The following is an 18,432-nucleotide window of genomic DNA, read 5'->3' as shown; positions in this document are numbered from 1 at the left end:
AGGTCTGGCGCCTACACAAATCCATTTATGGGTTGAAACAGTCCGCCCGTAATTGGAATTCCTGCTTAAACGATGCTCTAGAGAGCATGGGGTTCAGAAAGAGCGCAGCAGATGCGTGTCTTTATCTAAAAGGCTCGGGATGTGAACAAGAAGCAGTTTTGATATTTGTTGACGATTTATTATACAGTGGAAAGGACGATAAACTTGCACAACAATTTGCCACAAAGCTTGGAGAAAAGTTTCAGATAAAATCACTAGGCACTGTATCTGTTTATCTAGGAGTTAAAATTCAGCAAGATGAAAATGGGAACTATTGGCTCAGCCAAGAAGCTAAGATCCAGCAGTTGCTGGAAAGGTTTAAAATGGACAACTGTGCTGGTGTTAAAACCCCAATGGAGTTAAGTTATACAAAGGATGCTCAAGCCGAGCAACAGGCAGAGTTCAGTAATCCCGGGGTTTACCAGTCAGCGATAGGCAGTCTACTCCACATTGCACAGTGGACTCGGCCCGATATAACATATGCTGTCAACATGCTGTGTAGACAAGCTGAAAAACCATCGATACATGCCTGGCAAGGAGTAAAAAGAGTTTTAAGGTATCTCCAAACTACCAAAAGGTTTCACTTAAAACTATCAGCAGAGGGCAGCACACAACTTGAATGTTGGGCCGACAGCAGTTGGGCAGATGCTGGACCAGATAGAAAATCAGTGTCAGGAATGGCAATAAAATTTGGAAATGCACTAATTGGTTGGAGATCAAGAAAGCAATCACTTATAGCTTTAAGTTCAACTGAATCTGAGTTCAATGCATTATCAGATGTATGTAGAGAACTGGAATTTTATAAGCAACTGGTACAAGAATTGTTTGGAGAATGTTCCCTACCTATCAGAGTGTGGGAAGACAATCAACCTTGTATTAAACTAGCTAAATCAGGTCAATTCAAGGCACTCACAAAACACTTGGATATCCGTTTTCAAAATGTATGCCAAAGTGTAAAACAAGGTTTAATTGAACTAAAGTATTGTCCAAGCAAAGAAAATCTCGCAGACGGTTTTACAAAAGCTTTGAGTCCGCAATCTCATAAATATTTCTGTTCAGGTTTAAATTTGAATTAAGGTTGGTACAGCTCAGTGTTATGAGCGAGAGGGGGTGTTGGTACTAAAGGGTTAAGAGGTAACAAGTCACTCTAATCACTGAGCAGCTGGAAGTCATTAAGCATCCAGGAATGTGAGTTAGTTTGTATAAATAGTCAGTTCACCCGTGTGTTTTTCCCCTTGACCTGACTCGCAGACTCAGTTTGTGGCCATGGGCGTGTTTGCTGATATGAGTTAAGTTTAGAGTAAAGTTTTCTTTATGCCGGAGATAAAAGCATGTGTGCTTTATCGCCAGGGTTTTTTCTTTTGTAAATAAAGTTTTTTCCTGAGTTCCAAAGTGCTTGCTCCAGGATTCTTCATTGAAAGGTACTGACTCTCCTGCCTTCTTCAACCGCTGCACGAAATTCTCTGCTGAGATAAGATTTATGGCGTTGGAAGCGCACTGGACGTTTACTTAACATTAAACTAATTAAAGTTTAATGGACAGCTTTCTCCCCTCTCTCCACAGCTATTAGCTGTAATCCAGAGGATTGGTGAACAGAAACTTCTTCGTAAGTATAAAATCAATGGCAAAGTTCTGGAAGGCTTGATTGACACGGGCGCAGACATTTCTGTCATTTCCAGTAATTGCTGGGACCCCACGTGGCCCCTTGAGTCTGCCTCTGCAGTTTGGGGTGTGGGTGGACCTCAAACCTCTTCCAAAAGCGTACAGTGGCTGCCTGTTTCTCTGCCTGATAGCTCTGAAACCATTGCGTACATCCAGCCCTGTGTGCTGAAAATCCACCTCAATCTGTGGGGCAGAGACCTACTACAACAATTACAAGCTACCATTCAATTTAATGAGTAAGCTTGCACTGCCCCTCAACTGGAAATCCACCACCCCTGTATGGGTGGAACAATGGCCCATAACGGGGGGAAAGCTACTTGCTTTAAAACAATTGGTGAATGAACAATTATTGGCAGACCATTTTGAGTTCTCTGTTAGCCCCTATAATACCCCCATCTTCGTCATAAAAAAGAAAAGTGGGAAATGGAGATTTCTCCAGGATTTAAGGAAGATTAATGACATCCTTGAACCCATGGAGCCCTTGCAGTGTGGTCTGCCTAATCGGAATGTGATCCCCCATTCTTACCAATTGGCTATCATAGATTTGCAAGATTGTTTCTTCTCCATTCCCTTACAGGAGAAGGATTGTAAATTCTTTGCTTTCACTGTTCCTGTGTTAAATAACAGCCAGCCCACGGAACGGTATCAATGGAAAGTCCTACCGCAAGGAATGCTGAATTCCCCTACCATGTGTCAATATTATGTGAATCAAGCCCTCCAGCCTTTCCGTCTTCAGTATCCACACCTCTTAGTCTAAAATCACTCATTTCAAGCTGAACAGCTTAGAAAGGAAAAGTAGCTAGAAGCAACCCCTGATAATTTGCTTCTGTGTCTCATTTCCTGCCTTAATATAAATTCCATGATAGTGCTCATTTTCAGCGTTTTGTTTTTGCCCCTCTCTGCTTCCGCTCCTAATAGCGGTGGTTCCACACCAATAAATGTGTGGGAATCTTTTGCAAAAACCCTCAATGTTTCTTCCTTTTGCCTAACCCAGCAGGTATCAATAGGTGAAATCCTTGGCTCTTGCCTTATCCCTGTTTGCCATGACCCTTTTGATATGCAAAATGATACCTGGTTTTACTCATCCCTACCCCAAAATGATTCTCTCCGCACCCTTGGTTATTCCGGTTACCATAACTGGGGTAACCAAGTGCGCCGACGCCCACCTCTGGCCATTGATTTGTTGACCCCATACGTGGCTTCTTTTAATGTCACTTGCGCCCGTATGGTCAATTGCACAAAAACCAACTGTGTGAAAATGGGCAAGGATAATTTTAATTGCTCTAATTATGTAAATATTTCCTATGTATATAAATATACAGAGCTGCCTGAAGGCTGGTTCTGGTCGTGCCCAGGCTATACATTCAATTATATTCCAGCAAACATTAGCCATGGCACACCTTGCTGCTTAAGCCATTTGTCCATCATTTTACCCAAAAAGCATCATTTGTCCCGCTCTCGATATTGCCGCTCTGTGGAATTGACTAACGATTGTGACGATTCTGTCTCTCTTCCTAGTAGATCTGAATATATTTCTTTAGCTGTTTCTCTCTTAGGAGTCCCTGGATTGGCTGTACGGAATAGCATGAATATTAACTCTTTAGCTTGCTCCGCAGCAAAAGCTCTGAACTTTACTTCACAAGCCCTTCACCTTTTCAATAAAGAACAGAGTGAACTCCACCATGGACTTTTACAAAATCGTGCTGCCATTGACTATTTACTGATGCTTCATCATTATGGTTGTGAACAAGTGGATGACATGTGTTGTTTCAATATTACTGATAATTCCAAAGCTATTCAAAAGCAAATCTCTCATTTGCAAAATCTTACACACCACATTAGACAGGACGTTGGATTTTCTGGCCTCTGGGATTCGTTCGCCCAGTGGCTCACTGGCTGGTTGCCAAATCTGAATTGGCTTCGTAATCTTTTTCAATATGTTATTGTTATAATATGTATATTAATTTTGCTGTGTTGCTTCATCCAATGCATTCCTGGTCCCATCAACTTCCTGCTGTCAAATAGACGTCTTGTTGCCAGGGGCAAAGGGAAAGTGAAGGAGAAATGAGAGGTGATTGACAGAGCTACCCCAGAAGAAAACGAAGGGAGAATCTGTTTGCACTCCTCTCTTCTTAAGACGCCATCCATTTGGGAGTCGCTTGGCAGAGATCTGGTCGTCGCTGATGGAAGCTGCTTCTGCAGCTAATAATTCTTTGTTTTGAGCTGGATCAATTATTGATGTGACATTAGGAAAATGAACACTCAATGGGGGGCTTGCCAAATCATTGAGACAGTTTTTGTTTGCTTCAGTGCTGCCCTTTACAAACACTGCAACTCCCATCAAGCTAAACTCCATATTTCTCAAGTCTTTCTTCGCTGAAAGATAGCGGTGCTGCTCACTACAAACAACTCCCATCATGCTACAAACCACTTCCCCCTCAAGTCCTAACTGAAAGGTAGCAGTGCTGATAACTTTAGAGTGGGGCAAAGAGAAAAAAAAGCTCAAAGCAGCTCAACTTCAGTCCTAAAGGAAATCATTTGTTGTTGTTTTTCAAACTGGACGCACTGGTGCCATTTCTGCCAAATTGCTAACTCAGTAATGAAACATTTGTGCAAGTGAATAGTGAGTTTGCATGGCCTGCATAAATCTGTCTGTATACTTTCCACATGTGTTTTGTCCCATATAAGCACACTTAATGTGTGGGTCAGACTATTTTATGTCTGTGCCCAGCTAAAACTCTCTCCCCCTAGGTGTATGGGTTTCAACATCAGTTGTGGGATCCTGCAAGGTCCAGGTCTGTCCCCAATGTCCTATAACATTTTTATGAACCCACTGGGCACAACCATCAGAATATTTGGGGCTTGGTAGTCATATCTGCACTGAACTGAAATCTGGTGGTGGTAATGGGCTAATACATTGAAGGTGACTCCTGACAGCATAGATGAGCTGTCAGTGGGTGTTTCTTATGTCCAGGAATGGTGTGGCTGTCCTGTTCTGGAAAGAGATATACTCCCCTGAAAGAGCAGCTACGTAGGCTGCGTGAGTTATTAGATTCATCATTGTCACTGGAGACCCAGGAGATGTCAGTGGAATTGACTTCCTATTTCAGGTCTGGCTGATTCACTAACTACAGCCAGTTCTGGACTGAGGTTGCCTGGCTGTAGCTTTGCGTGCTCTAGTAAACTCCCGTCTTTTTTTTTTTAATCTTTTTTTTATTCAAAGTTATAACAAAACATATTTTCCAAAAACATATCCTTATTCCCCCCCATTTTTCCTCCCTCCCCCCTCCCCCCCACAGAACCTACCCCCCCACCCCACCCCCGACTTCTCTCAGTTCCAGTCTTTGGTTTCTCCATTAATGCTATTTTCTGCATGTTACAGAGTTGTATAAATCCTCCAACTGTTTAGCTAATTATTATCAGTTTAAAAAAATATTGTGGATGTTTATTCAAAACCTGCCAAGGAGTCCAGTTTGCTTTGTTGCGTCTTCAAATACTTTGTGAAAGGTTCCCATTCATCCTTAAAGTCACAGTTATCCTTGTCCCGTAGCTTATGTGTCAATTTTGCCAGTTCTGCATAGTCCATCAATTTTTCTTGCCATGATTCTTTAGTTGGGATTTCTTCAGTCTTCCATCCTTGTGCTACCAGAATTCTCGCTGCCGTTGTCGCATACATGAAGATGTTTTTCAACTTTTTTGGCAGGTCTTTCCCTACAATCCCCAACAAAAATGCCTCAGGTTTTTTAACAAATGTTAAATGGAACATTTTCTTCAGTTCATTGTATATCATTTCCCAATTTTTTAAATTACTTTACAATCCCACCACATATGATAAAATGTTCCCTCCTTTTCCTTACACTTCCAACATATGTTTGAACTAGTTTTGTACATTTTCCCTAACTGCACTGGCGTTGTGTACCATCTGTACATCATCTTCATGTAGTTCTCCTTCAATAGGGAACAATCTGTAAATTTTAAGTCAGTTTTCCATAATTTAACCCAATCCTCCATCATAATGTTGTGACCTACATCTTGTGCCCATTTAATTATAACTGATTTTACCTCTTCATCTTTCGTCTCCCATTCTAATAGTATGCTATATGCGGCCTTCAGTAGTTTCACTTTCCCTTCAATCACTTCCGTTTGAAACCTAGATCTAGTATAACTAAATCCTTTCTTACAGTCTTCTTTATATGTTTCATGTAGTTGTTGATAATGCAACCAACTCTGAAAGTGGTCTTTGATCTCATCATAATCTCTTAATTTCCATTTTCCATCATGTTCCTTTAATAAATCAGCATATGTGAGCCATTTTCCTTTCTTTCCAAGTGGTTTGAGCAGTAATGCTTCATGTGGTGAAAGCCACCACGGATTCTTTTGTTCCAATAAGTCTTTATATCTCTCCCATACTCTCATTAATGATTTCCTGATCATATGGTTGTAAAAGCTTCTATGAATCTCCCCTTTCCTGTACCATAAGTATGCATGCCAACCCAATCTGTTGTCATGACCTTCTAGTTCTAGTGCCTCTTGCTTGTCCAATCTCATCCAGTCTCTGATCCATACCAAACAAGCAGATTCGTAATACAATTTAAGGTCTGGGAGGGCAAACCCGCCTCTATCTTTTACATCTGTAAGTATTTTATGTTTTATCCTTGGCCTTTTGCCCCCCCAGATAAATCTTAAAATCTCTTTCTGCCATTTTTTAAAGCATTCCTCTTTCAGGATGACTGGTATTGATTGAAAAAGAAATAGCATTTTTGGCAACACATTCATTTTAATCGCTGATATTTTTCCTAACATTGAGAGATTCATTCTGCTCCATATTTCTAAATTTCTTTTTACCTCAATAGGTTTATATTTCTTGATGTTAACCAAATCCCTAAATATTTAACCTTTTTATGGACTTCAATCTCAATGTTTTGTTTTAATTCGGTTCTTTCTTCTTCCTTCATGTTTTTAACTAATAATTTAGTTTTATTCCTATTTAGCTTAAATCCTGCCACTTCCCCAAAATTCTGATTTTTTTCTATTACTTTAGGGAGTGAAGTTTTAGGTTCTTCCACTGTTATCACTAGGTCATCTGCATACGCTTTTAACTTGAATTCACTTTTCCCAGCTTTTACACCTGTAATCTCTTTATCTGCTCTTATGTTTTTGGCAAGTACTTCCAAGACCAGAATAAACAATAATGGTGATAATGGGCATCCTTGTCTTGTTCCTTTTTGGATCTTACAGTCATCCGTTATCACCTGATTTATAATTAGTTTAGCTTTTTGTTCTGAATAGATTGCTGCTATTGCTTTTAAAAACTTGGGACCACTTCTGATTTGTTCTAACAGCTTTATCATGAACTTCCAAGAAACATTATCGAAGGCTTTTTCAGCGTCTATAAACATCATTGCCACTTTCTTTTCATTTTTAGCCTCCAAATATTCTATTATGTTCAAAATATTCCTTATATTCTCCTTCATTTGTCTTCCTGGTAGGAACCCGGCTTGATCTTGATGTATATATTCATTTAATATTTTTTAAAATCTGTTAGCTAAGATATTTGCAAACAATTTGTAATCATTATTTAACAAGGAAATAGGCCTATAGTTTTTAATTTGCAGCAAATCTGCGTCTTGTTTTGGAATTACTGTTATATAGGCCTGTTTCCATGTTTCTGGGATTTCGCCTGTGTTCAGTATTTCATTCATGACATCTTTCAATGGGTTCGCTAATTGTTCATTTAATATCTTATAATATTTTGCCGTAAAGCCATCCGGGCCTGGAGACTTGCCATTTTTAGAGCTTTTTATTGCATCAAGTATTTCTTGCATTGTTATCTGGGAGTTAAGTTAAGGATGTTCCTTTGTTCTTCTTTTAAATATGGCACATTGCTATTTCTGATGTACTCTTCTATCTTAAATGTTTTTTCTTTCCCTTGTCTATACAACTCAGAAAAATATTTAACAAACCCTTCTCGTATTTCCTTCAGCTTGTCTGTCATTCTGCCATTTATGTTAATTTTATTTATGGAGTTCCTTTGTTCACTTTTATTCAACTGCCAGGCTAACAACTTCCCCGGTTTATTTGCATGCTCAAAATATTTTTGTTTTACTCTTTTTATTTTCCAGCTGATTTCCTCGTTTATAATCATTGAGTACTGGGTTTGTAATGTTTTGATTGCCTGTTTTACTGCCTCTTTATTTGCCTTGTTTGGCAGCTGTTTCTCCTTTTTCATAATTTCCTCTAATATTTCTTTTTTCTTTTTCTCTCTCAATTTCCTTTTAAATGAATTTTGTTGTATAAAGAGTCCTCTCATTACAGCCTTGCTTGCATCCCAGACCGTCTGTAACTTTGTTAGCCCTTGACTATTTATTTCAAAATAATCCATCAAGGTCTTTTTTGCTTTTTCAACAAATTTGTGATCATCTAATAACTCATCATTTAATCTCCATCTAAAAGAGATTTGGCTTTCTTTTTGTAATTCCATAGACAGGGAATTATGGTCTGAAAAGGTTCTGGGATTGATTTCAATTCTTTTGACTCTTGTTTCTAATTCTTTGGAGATCCATATAGAGTCTATTCTCGAACTGCTGTCATATACATGGCTGTAGAAAGTATACTCTCTATCAAACATGTGTCTCACTCTCCAGATATCTATCAGCTTTAGATTTTGAGTCATGTCAAAAAAAGGTTTTGGCAGTTTACCTTCTTTGGTCTCTTTTTTCCTGGCTGATCTGTCTTTGTCTAAAGTTGGAACTCCATTTAAGTCTCCCATTAAAATAATCTTTTGATCTGCAAATTCAAGTAGTTCTGTTTCAAGTTTCCTGAAAAAAGTTGCTTTTTTATCATTAGGGGCGTAAATACCAACCAATATCACTTTCTCTCCCTGGATTTTAATTTGTATTATTAAAATTCTGCCTTTTTCGTCCTTCTGAATCAATTTGGGTTCAAGTGCAGGATTAATATAAAAAACAACTCCTCTCTTTTTTGTTTTGTCTGATGAGATGAAGTCCATACCTAATTTTTTGTTAATTAAGACCCTTTTATGCTTTTTTGCAATATGTGTCTCTTGGAGACAGATTATATCCAATTTCTGTTTTGCTATTACATGTTCAATCAGATGTCGTCTGGCTCCAGAATTTAAGCCGTTAACATTCCAACTCAATAATTTAAGATTGGCCATTTCCAGAGTCAGTTACAATATCTGTTTTCCCTGAAGCCGCCTCTTCCAGTGCAAGCTGTTCTAAGGCTTTCTTTTGCTCAGATCGGGGGTCTCCCCTGTCTTGTTTGGGGTCTAAGTCTCTCCTATTTTTATCCAGGAATTCTCTCGCCTGAAGTTCTGATGTCAGCTTATATCTCCTCTTCATGTATGTAAAGGAGATACCCTCAGGAAATTCCCATTTGTATCTGATGTCAGCTCTCCTAAGAGCCGTTGTCAAAAACCGGTATTTTGTTCTTCTTAATCTCAATTTCAGAGGAATTTCTCTGAAGATATCTACTTTCTGTCCAGCAACCACGAGATCATTTTCAAAGCTATTCTGAAGGATTGCTTCCTTCACTTTTTTTGTCACTAATGTTAACAAAATGTCTCCTGGACGGTTCCGTTCTCTGCTCTGAAACGATTTAATTCTGAAACAGCTTTCAACTGAACCATCCAGCCAAGCTGTACTTTCCCCCATCCACTCTGAAATTATCTGTGTCACATATGTCTCTAGTACTGGCTCAGAGTCAGAGTCTGGTAAACCTCTGATTCTGATCGTCCTATCCCGTTCTCGTAGCTGCAAAAGTAAAAACTGATCCTCCAAATCACTCTGTTTCTCTTGGACCCCTTGTACCAATCCTAGCATCCCTTTTTGTTCTTCCCTTACTTCTGTGACCTCCTCTCTTAACTTTTCTAATTTATCTACTTTTGACTCCAAGTTGCTAACCTTGTCTCCCAATATCCCAAATTGTTCCTTTAGAACCTTGTTTGAGTTCTCAATATCTCTGTGTACTTGTTCCTTCAATGATAAATTAGATTTTTCCATGTCACTATGGACCTGTTGTGTAAATTCTTGCATTGATTTCATCATCTCTTCCCTGAATTCTAAAAGCTGCAGTGCAAAAGGGTCTGCCTGTTCTTTATCGCCTTTTCCCCCATTATCGCCCTGTACACTGGCCCGTCTTGCAGCTGTAGCAGCAACCGAAGCTGCTGTTTTCCATGTTGTTATTCTGTCTGGTCCCAACATTTCTTATCTGTTGGTTCCCAGTGTTATATGAGTTGTTCAAGGTCACACCTGCCAGCTCTAAGTCTGTTCAGCCGTACAGCTATCCCCCCCTCCCAGCTTTCTCCCAGTTTCTCTTTCCCTTTTGTCAACTATCTCTCTCCCTGTTACCCTTTCACATTCATTTTTATCCCCTAAACAAAGGAAGATATAAAAAAAAGAAGAAAAAAGGGGGAAACTTTCAATAAAATCTATAACATAAAATATGTAAATATACAATACAATATTTAACAATAAGGGGGAGCCAATTAGTTAATATTCCAAGAACAAGGGAGGTAAACTTTAAAAAATGAAAAAAATAAAAATTAAAAAAAATATTAGGTCAGTCCAATTTCCAATTTCCGATATTTTCTTGGAACAAAGGAAGTGCACAAGGCAAATAAAAAAGAACCAGCAGAGGAGAGATTATTCTTTAAATTATACTTATCTACTTATAGTCTCTCAAATGGTGGTGATTTGCAGTATTTCCAAAACTTGTAGGTCCTTTTAGTTCGTTCTTATTTTTAATCCCATGACCGTAGTCTTGTTTTCCAAGTCGTAAATTCACAGGCAATTAAAGTTCCAATTCGCAAGCAGCTGAGGCTTTGATTTACAACTCTTATTTGGAGAGCTCTCCGGTTTCTTTTTGGGGTACTTTAGAATACTTGGGAAGCTGTTCCAGGCTCTTTTCCACTTTTACTTTGGAGGTTGCCCCCAGATGTGCAAGAGTTCCCTGCAAGCTTCCTGTCTTTACTTCCCCCTTTATTCTTTAGCTCCTCCAAATTTTTATAAAGTTTGCTTAAACCTCCAGCTGTGTAGATTTCCACTTATATCTCATTGGGTAACTGGATACAGTTAAAGTTGCAAGCCATTAGAATGTGACAATCCAGTCAGATTTAGCTGTAGCAATTCTCCATAGCAGTAAACAAAGTCGAGTCCCATTCACAAAAAGAATCCCTTGCAGAGCCTGTCCGCAAAGATCGGAGACTGACTTCCTCTTTTATCTCCGCCTTGCCAAATTGAAGTTTTATGGTCTAATTGCGCCTTTAAATTGTTTTATTGGCTTTTACCTCTAATTAGGAAGGTCTGCTGCTTCTGGTGTCAGAATGTAGCTTTGGCAGGGGCCGCGATGGTGCCTTGAAGTGTCCTCAAGCCTCTCCCCCTTTCCTCCCGTGTGCTGAATAGCCACCGGGGGGGGGGAAGAATTTTCGCTCTGCAGGAACTCTTGGGTCCCCATACTCCTGTGGGGGTTTTTTGGGGGTGCGCTGAGCTCTGGCGCTGCCCTCAAAGCCTTTCTGCCAGCTCCGTGTCACAAGCAACACTTAGCACACCGACATTCCTTTCCGCAGCAGTCCCGGAAGTGTAAACTCCCACCTATACTACTGTAATGCCCTTCATGCGGGACTTCACTTGGAGACAGTCTGATTTAGTGCTGGGTGTTTAGTGCTGGGTGTCGTTGCTAGAGTTGTAGAAAATGCTTCCGGGTTAGCGCCATCGGCAATGGCGGAGTTCCTCTGACTGAGAGGAACCCGCTTCACGAAAATCGGGTCTTGCCGCCGCGGCGAAGGCGGAGACCCCTCAAAAATCCCAGGTGGAGGAAGCCTGGGAACGTGGGATTCGGCTGACACCAGGAGCGCCTCCCCTACTCGCAGGGAACCCCTTTTTTGGGGATTCGAAGTGACGTGGGGTGAGCGGCGCGGTGTTTTGAATCGACCGCTACTTTTACGGAGTGAAGCCGCACAGCCGTTGCCAGAGAGCGCTGACTTTTTCCTGTGGACAATTGGACTCTAAACAAGTACCCGTGAGTAGAACGGAAAATTGGATTAAGAAACATTTTAATTTGGTATCGAAGCGGGAAGGTCTAAACAGGAAGTCCGCCTTCCGCTTTTGTAAATAGACTAAAGCAAAAATTGTGCAAGCTAAAGCCTGGAAAGCTGTATATAAAGGTCTAAATTTCCTTCAGTTTTAACCACCAAAACCCCTCTTGGAAGCAGGAGAAAAGAGGGGGAATTTTGATTGTTCAAGCCTGCAGAGAGAGAGTAAAGAAAGATAAATTTCCACTGTCTCAAACCTGGGAACGGGGTGTCAGAGACAGAAATTTTTGGGGAAGTTCATTGACTGTGAACGGAACGTCTTTTGACAGATAGCTGAAGAAGAGAAACAAATTGATTCCAATGTTGCCTTTTGCATTTAAAAGAAACAAAAAAGTTGAAAAATGAAAGTAATTTTCTTTTGTTGGACCTGCTTTCAAAAGATGGATACAAATAGAAATTGTCTCCTCTAGAGGGAGCTTGTTAAATTGTTGCTGGAGTCGATCTGGGGATTTCACAGCTGTGGAGATTAGGATCGTGGGACCAGACTCTGACCTTGAATAAAAATGTGTTTAGAAGAAGTTTTGGTGCTTGCTTTTTGCAAGACAAGTGCTTTGTTGGAGCAGATGCATGAGAAGATGGATTTGATGACTGTTGCAGTCAAAAACTTTGGACAAACAGCGAATATTTATATAGAAACCATTCAGGAACCAACCCAGGAACCTGTTTTGACAGGGCAAGTGCAAATGCAGAAGACAATGGAGGAGGTTGCTGCTGAACCTCAAGTAACACAAATGGAGAGACCCGAGGCCCTGCAGGAGCATAAGCCACTGTCCTTGAAGATTGAATCTGGAGCGGGCCAGGGTGGGTCTGGAGTTGTGGGGGCTCTTAATTTTGGAGGGACTTTGAAACATGCTTTTAAATACTTTCTGGACTACACTGCTGACTGTGGGGAATGGGACTGTGGGGAATGGGCTGATCTGCTGAGGGGAGATGGAGATATCTTTGGGTTGGAGTTTCCCCGAGACCTACTCCTCAATGAGAAAGGAAAGAAACTAAGAAAGAGATCAACAAAAGACAAGGTAAAGTGCAGGTATAAACAAGAAGAAGATCTGCAGAAGGGACATGGAAAAGACTTAAGAGCCTCGGACATAAGATTACCAGGTTGATGGACTAGATGGAATGGACAGTAAGGACTGACACAACCCGAGACCAGGAAGAAGAGACGTTGGAGGAAGATTGGAAGAAAGTTTTTTAAAAATTTATTTTGGGAATTAGTGTAAAATTAACGAGTATTAGGAAAAATGTTGGAATGAAACTATTTGGCTTTAGTAAAAATGATATAAGGAGTTATGTATAAATAAGTACTAAATTTTAAGCTTTAAGGTATTTTATGGTAAGATAAGGTTAAAATAAATTAAGGTAAACTGAACGACAGAATATAGTGAAAGATGGAATGGATTTGCTGAGTTAATTAATAAGTTAGACTGCTAAGATAAATTACCCAATAAAAATTGAGAAAGATGGAAAGAATTTGCTGAAACAAATAACTAAACTATTGTATTGTATTGTATTGATCTTTATTACGGCCATTGGCCCATCACACGGCAGTTTCCCATACCAACATAATGTACTTAAACCTCCAAATTTAAAACCGCCAAAACTTACAAACAACAGACAAGAACCAAAGCAAAACAAAAACAAAGGACCAACATCATACATTACAATAAATTTGTAACATAAACATCGCCCTCTGCTTATAAATTAGTAGAAGACATCCATGGTGATATCACCTAATTACAACCTAAAGCATAGATCATAGTTTAAAGGGATTATCCGAGCCGCACAGGAGTCCGTTTCTCTTCTTTAGGGATAGGACGCTGATCAAGAATCTGGCAGCCATGAGTGATCTTAGGGGGTCATCATCATTTAATAGATATCTCAGTTTGGCTTCATTCGTATCATCGGCAATTCCCTTTAGATATTGAGCAAGAAACTTGCTCCTGGCCGATGAGTGAAAAGCACAGTCAAGAATTATGTGATGCAACGATTCCGGTGCCCCACAATTACAATCACATAAGAGCGATATCTGTCCATTGGAGAATCTATTTCTCAGCACGTTCGATGGGAAGGTGTTGAATCTTGCCTTTACAAAGGCATATCTATGAGCCGAAGAAGTCAAGGAATTCAAATAGTTTGGGAGCCTTAAGAGGGGTAATAAACCAAGGTTTAGAGGTGAGCAGGTACCATTGCCCAAGACCATTTTCTGCTGCAAGTCCATCTCCTCTAGTTTACAGGTTACTGTTCTTTTAGCTGGAACTATATCCTGCTCTAGTAATTTGGATGGGGAGATTCCCATTGCCGTAATTTTCAGTTGTAAATTTTTTACCCATGGGCTCTGGAAATCATCTCTCCACATACACTGTATCAAGTACAAGTTTGGGAGACTGTGCCATAGACATAGCCAGTGACAAAGTATGTGCTTCCACAGAGCGTTTTCCAGGGATACAATATTAAGTTCTATGCGTAGCGCTGAATTACTTACACAGTTGGGCAGTTTCAATATCCCTCTTAAAAACTGATTTTGAATAACCTCTAAGTGAGATAAGTTGACAAAAGTCCCCCAAATTGAGATGGCATAAGCAATTGTCGGGATCACCTTGGCCTTGAAGACTTTCAGCGCCGATGGGATATGAGGGGCCCCATCGGTGAAGAAAAATCGCAAGATCGCCAAGGAGATAGCTTTGGCTCTGTTTGTAACATAGGCTACATGGGCCTTCCATCTAAGGTTATGTTGTAACCAAACTCCCAAGTATTGGAATCTATAGACTTGTTCGATGACTCTCCCGTCAATTCTCCAATTATGGAGTTTCCGGCTCTTTGAGAAAACTAGGACTTTAGATTTTTCATAATTAATTGTAAGGGAATTTGCGTTACAATATGATCCAAAAAATGTTAAGGGCCTCATAAGACCTACTCTAGAAAAAGAAAGGATGACTGCGTCATCCGCATATAGTAACAAAGGGCAGCGATAAAGTGCTAGGTGTGGTGCGTGAATCTTTTCTTGAGCCTCTATTAGGGGAGTCCTCATGTCGCTTATGAACAAATTGAACAGGAATGGAGCCAATATACAACCCTGTCGGACACCTCTGTTAATGGGAATTGAATTGGTGAGATCACCCTCCGGGGTGAGTCTCACTCTAGCCGCTGAGTTCTCATGGAGTTTGATTATTAGCCAGAGAAGCCTTCTGTCGATGCCCCAGCGGGTGAGTTTTTCCCAGAGGATGCTCCTGGAGATACTATCGAATGCTGCCTTTAGGTCAATGAATGCCACACAGAGTTGGCCACCCTTTGGGGTGGAATATTTCCAGGCAAGATGCTGTAAAATTAGAATATGATTAATTGTTGACTGTTTTGGGCGGAATCCAGCTTGTTCGGGCCCAATTAATTTTTTCCTCTTCGGCCCATTGAATAAGTCTGTTCAACAGGAAGCGGGCATACAGTTTCCCCACTATTGAGAGCAGACTGATATTTCTGTAATTCCCCGGGTCATCTGGTGAGCCCTTTTTGTGGATTGGAACGATAACAGCGTCCTTCCATACTTCCGGGATCATTCCAGAGTTGTTAACGGCATCGAAGATGGTTGCCAGGACTTTGGCCCACCAGTCCGCGTGGTATTTTATAGCTTCTGCCGGGATCAGGTCTGGTCCAGGCGCTTTCCCTGTTTTGAGTTTAACGATCAAGTCATGGATGTCTTCCGGATCGGTGGGGGGCCAGAGGGGAAGCTGATCTTGAGATTCATCTCTTGTGTTAGCAATACAGTCGGTTGTGGCAAAGTAGTTTTTTAAGTAAGATTCCCAAACCGGGGCAGAAATAATAGTTAAAGGGTATCTTTTAGTTCTTTTATTTACCAGGAGCCAAAATTGTCTGGAGTTCCGTGATGATGAGGCTTCTATGATTGCCCGCCATTGATTCACTTGCCATTCCTGTCTGGCTCCCTTTTGAATTTGCTTGTAGGCCGATTTTGCTTGGAAATATTCTTTTGGCAGGACCGTTGCCCCGGATGCTTTATACTCTTTGTAGATGTTACCAAGAAGTTGTCTAGCCTGTTTACAAGCACTATTGAACCACAATGCACCTATCTTCCTTTGTGTTCGATTTATTTTATGCATCGGGACAGAGAAAAAAGACGTTAAATCTTCCGACAGATTCGAGAATAGTCTTAGAGTTTGGTCATAATCATAATGATCCTCAATTAAGCCTGAATATGCTTGTTTTAGTCCTTGTTGGAAATATTCTGAGTATTTTTGGGCCTGTAGTTTGGACCATTTTATACTTTTGATTTGCAATGCTGAGTTCGTGATCAAATGTGATGGGTGTCTGTCTCCATCTGGGGTCCAGTCTATAGTCATTGTGGCGACCAACGGTAGGTGATTGCTCAGTTGAATATTTTCAACTTTAAAGTGGGAAAATTTGGGGAAATATAACTAAACTAGAATACAAAAAGGGAGGTGTGAGGAGGTCAATGAAACAAGTAAATGAAAGATAAAGGTATGGAATATTGGATGTGTGTTTTTTATTGTTATTGTATTTTTATTTTTTATTTTTCTTTATGTATTTTTTATGTATTGTAATGTATGTTTTGTTAAATTTTTGTTGTTTTCTCCTCCTCTTTTCTCTGTAATCTTTAAACTTCTAATAAATATCATTTTTTTAAAAAAAAAGAGTTGTAGAAAATGCTTCAATAGGGAGCCATATTACACTTATTTTTTTTTTATCTGCACTGGCAGGCTACACATTATTGGGTTCTGTTTAAGGCAGTGATGACAGGAGTCATCATCCACCAACATCTGGAGAGACAGATTTAAGGAGCTACTGTTGGCAGTATCACTGATGATTTCCAAGGCCTTGGGGGATCTAATGAGTCCAGTGCTTTATTTTATTCGCTAGATTAATGTTTGTATTGCTTTGTTTTGTTCCGAAACACTTTGGGACCTTTCAGTGAAAAGTGGTCAATATCATCACTAGCATCAAGAACAAATTCATTGTGCTAAGCTGCTAGCTACTAGCCTTAACAACATCCAGGTAAATTCCAGAGAAATTTTTATTTACAAATTGCAATTGCAATTGCAATTATTATTATTATTATTATTATTATTATTATTATTATTATTATTTCAAACAAATGATGTGCTTAAAAGTCTCTCACACTGACTGTCTTGGTCTTTCAATTTATTTTGGTTTGGGTTTCTTTGGAGCTAAAACATACACTGATGAATCTGTCAGTTTCTCATTTTCCCAGTCTTAAGTTCACATTTCTGCAGCAATTAGTGATGTACCTAATGAAAATTTGTCACCATTTCAGTATGAATTTCTCCTAACAAATGTGTTTGTAATCAATATTGACTATCATAGTACTTTTGCAAGGCATTTTCCCTAACATAATGAATATTTGTATGTTATTTTCATGAATATATGCATTTTATGCAGACTTCCCCCTAATATGCCGTTTCCCCTCTACACAGAGAACTACGAGGTAAAAATTTGGTGGCGTGAATATAAGGATAATTGTGTTCAGGTTCATGTATTAGTTGGTGCCAATCAGTACATATTCATTAAAACAAAAGCAAGATAGAATTTCTGCCCCACCTCTAAGTGTATAGTGCTGTTCTAGAGGGCCCAAAAGGGGGGAGGTCCAGTAAAGATCAGATGATTCTTTGAGCAGAAAAATTGTTAATCTAGACAAAGTGTTTCTCAAGAATTTCCTCAGTACGACTTCCGGTCGAGCCACGGACCCGACGCAAGCGGGACTTTCTCGGGAGAGAGAAAGTCCGGGTTCTCGAGGGTAAAAGGGGGTGCTACAGGGCGCGGTAGCCCCCCAAAACCCCTCTGGAGGGAAACCAGAGGGTCAGGAGCCCAGCGGAGCCATTTGCAGATCGCCAGGTCGTCATTTAACTCAGTAACAGGAGCGAAGAGAACGGCGGGCGGAGAAAGCAGGCACCGGGGAAGCCATTGTCTCACCCTCGAGAACGCAGCCCCAGGCTTGGAGGGCGAGTGATCGATTCTCAAAAACAAAGGATTTAAGCCAAATTTGGACTTTGGAATTACAAATGAAGTACATAAAAGGAAGGCTTTGGAAAAAGAAGTGGAAATAAGAGATCAGTTCTCATCTGAAATCTCATCTGAAATAAGAGATCAGTTCTCATCTGAAATGACGCAAGAATAAGAGCAGAGCGTGGAGAGGAGGTTGGTAACGCAGCAAGCGGCTAGAACTTCTCCCTCGTAAAAAACTTGTTAAAAGTCACATAAACTGTTGCCAAAAGTAACAAAGAGTTGCAAAAGAAGGGAATAGTTAAAGGAGGGAGAAGAGGGTAACAATTTTTAGGACTTTAAAAGGCCCTCGATATAACGAAGGGTCTGAAGGAGTAAAAAGAAAGGATACTTCTCGGTACTTTCACTTTTAAAAAACAACTGCGCAACAAAGTAGAACTTTTGTGCCTCCATTTTAACGGAAAGATAGAGCTACCCAATTATAAGTAAAACTCGGAAAGTTAATATTAGGCAGCATAATTTACTGTCTCACTATTTTTTTTACCCCTGCTTCTAAATAAATTTAACTGTTTAAACACAACGGGAAGGATTGTATTGGAAAGAAGACTTTACCTTCGTAACTGGTTCCTTTT

General features: G+C 40.0%; 1 long non-coding RNA gene across 1 annotated transcript; it reads left to right on the top strand.

Moving 5' to 3' along the window:
• Positions 1-1,289: 1,289 nt before the first annotated feature.
• Positions 1,290-3,176, top strand: LOC310753804. Its single transcript, XR_014543463.1, has 2 exons — positions 1,290-1,984; positions 3,057-3,176. It is a non-coding gene; the product is annotated as an uncharacterized lncRNA (long non-coding RNA).
• Positions 3,177-18,432: the final 15,256 nt, after the last annotated feature.

The sequence above is a fragment of the Podarcis filfolensis genome (genome assembly GCF_964270895.1).
Source record: "Podarcis filfolensis genome assembly, chromosome: W".
Taxonomy (NCBI): Eukaryota; Metazoa; Chordata; class Lepidosauria; order Squamata; family Lacertidae; genus Podarcis; species Podarcis filfolensis.
The sequence above is the reverse complement of the archived record's forward strand: the minus strand, read 5'-3'. Positions and strand labels throughout refer to the sequence as shown.